This window comes from Magnolia sinica, chromosome 16 (genome assembly GCF_029962835.1).
Source record: "Magnolia sinica isolate HGM2019 chromosome 16, MsV1, whole genome shotgun sequence".
Classification (NCBI taxonomy): domain Eukaryota; kingdom Viridiplantae; phylum Streptophyta; class Magnoliopsida; order Magnoliales; family Magnoliaceae; genus Magnolia; species Magnolia sinica.
The window spans coordinates 54,391,143-54,394,109 of NC_080588.1; positions in this window are offsets into that span (position 1 = coordinate 54,391,143).

Consider the following 2,967-nt stretch of genomic DNA (forward strand, 5'->3'; position numbering starts at 1 on the left):
ATTGGATACTTGGCACTTGCCTTGCACACACACTTACACCACCTTCTAAGCTTTTGTAAGCTTATGCACGACCGTTATGTGCAGGTGTCATTAGATCATAGCAACGCTGAGGCAGGAGTGTGTATCAGATTATTTTGGAGCTTTTTGATCACCTTGTATTTCCTTTTCCGCATTATAGTTAAAATTTTTGATATAGTGGATATGTGGTGATGTTTTTTTGTGACTTGGTTATGCTTGTGATTATGCTTCATTACAAAAAAAATCATACTGAAAATCCTCCTTGTAGGATCCCAGGATCAGAATCTGGCATATGAGTGCCGGGATCTGAGAATGGGGCACTATGAAGGCTGTCGGCGTTGGATTCGGCGATCGAGAATTTTGGGAGACCATTTTCCGAGTTTGGGGCGTGACAGAAGTCTAAACCTAAAACCTAAATGTATTCTCAAATCCCTACACCTAAACCTACACCTAATCCTAATCTCAACTCCTTAACCTAAACTTAAACCTAAACTTGAAAACCCAAACCTAAACCCGATCCCGAACCCGAACCCGATTGAATGGGCCCACACACAATCTTAAAGAATCATCCTTATACAAGTAGATTATTCATAGCCTATTTCTTGTATGATTTCAATTGAATACCTTATTAGGACATTAGTTGTTGTCTCTTATTATGATGATTTTTATCCTCTTTTGTAGGCATGGAAGGTGGTTAGAGGGGGATTCGAATTGCGTGTGTTCCCCACCAAGGTAGAATCTAGGTGGGGCTCACTCTGATATTCTTGAGAAATTCATTGTCTTTTAATTTTATAAGCTTATGTTAGGACATGTGCCTAAAAATGAAGTAAATCCATACTCAAGTGAATCACATGGAAAAATAAGAACAGAGATTGAACGCCTACATTCAAACCTTCTTTGGGATATAAGAGTTTAGGATTAGCAAAATTTTGTATTTTTTCAGTTTATTTTAGTGGTAATGACTTTATAAACAATTTGGATGACATATGAGCATCATGAATCTAGATCCTCTGCTTACCATTGATACTGATAGAAATTTCTCATTTTCTTGCATTGTGATTGCAAGTCATAGTCATCATTAACATTGTCAGCATTGCTGCATCAAACGTAGTATATAATAATGTAGCCCAATCACATGGCAACAAACAAGAAAATCTTTCTTTGTTGGCAAGAATACTCGAACTCAAGCATCATAATGCATCTATTTCCATCTCCACTATCTCTTATAACATAGATTATTTGGATTTGGATTTATCTCATTTTTAGAGTCATGTCCTAACACAATATGATAATATTAATAGACAAGGTGGATTTGTCACCAACATTATTCCAAGACCCATATAACTTCTCCTTATAGGAAGTTAGGTAGGGCACATGTAGCTTAAATCCATCAAAGGAGATAAGGATCACCTCTCATATGTTCTCTCTCTCTTTCATTTTTCTTCCCATAGGATTGTTTATTTTATGATATCTACTCAAATATACGTACAACATTTTATCATGTTAATATAATTATAAGTGGCCTAATCTCACCTTTTTAAAAATAACTAATAATAATTTCTAGCTGATGAGAAATCACCAAGTACCATTAGGCTCAACCCAAAAGATAAATCAGCATTTTCTTTCTTTCTTTTTTCTTTTAACACACACTTATACACTAAAGTCGCTTACGGCCACAATGGGTACTTGAACTCATGACCTTGTACTGAAACTATTTTGAATCTGCCATTAACGCATGAGTAAGGACCTAGGTGCGTGTGCACACTAACCTCGGCGATGTGTTGACCACACTGAATTTTGTGAGCCCCACCAGGAAGTAGGCTATGAATAATTTTTTGTATTTTATTTATGATGTTAAACTTATATGTATTTATGCATGGATGAATGTGATGTGGATAAGATTGTTTGTGTTTGGATGGATGTAGTTTATGTTTGGATGGATGTACGTAGTTTGTGTTTAGATGGATGTGAATGTGAATATGATGAAATATATTATAACAGGTGTATATCATGAAGAATATGATAAAATATATTGTAATAGGTGTATATCAGGAAATTTTGAAAAAAAAAAAGAGAGACTTTTAAAATTTTCATCCACGTTTTTTACCTACGAAACCTTTCGTAGGTAAAAGATTCAACCACATTTTTACCTATGAAAAATTTCGTAGGCGAAAGTTTTTACCTATGAAAAATTTCGTAGGTAAAAGTCATATCAATGTTGATGAAAACAAAATGCATAATTTTTACCTACGAAAATTTTCGTGGGTAAAAGTTTCGTAAATATTTTTTACCCATGAAAATTTTCATAGGTAAAAGTTTTGTGAACATTTTTACCTACGAAAAATTTCATAGGTAAAAGTTTCATGAACATTTTTACCTACGAACAAATTTGTCGGTAAACGTTTTGTCAAAATTTTTTACCTATGAAAAATTTTGTCGGTAACAGTCTTACTATTGCCAACGATATAATTTTTCATCGGTAAAAGCCTTTACCCTCGGTCTTTTACCGATGAAATTACCGATGAAAAAATTTGCTAGTAAAAGTAATTACCTATGAAAAATGATCATTTATCGACGAAAAAATTCATCGGTAAAAGCCTTATTTCTTGTAGTGATCCCTCCTAATCCCGTTCAATCAGGCCTTGGGTGTGTTTGGATGGACGGATTGGAAGGTAAAATCCCAAGACATACCAAACGTGCCAAACTAACCCGGTGAACTTGTCCCGGGATATAGCAAACCCATGGAACTTAAACCAATCCACTGACATCAACATCAATACCTTAAAATTGATCCCATCCCTCCTAATCTTGTTCAATCCAACCGGCCAAACAGGCCCTTAGAGTACCAGGTAAAGTTTGTGGGGTTCAACGTGGTTTATGTATTATATCATCTCCAACCATCCATTTTTCAATTTGTTCACATTACGCGAGAAGGCAACGGCCCAACAG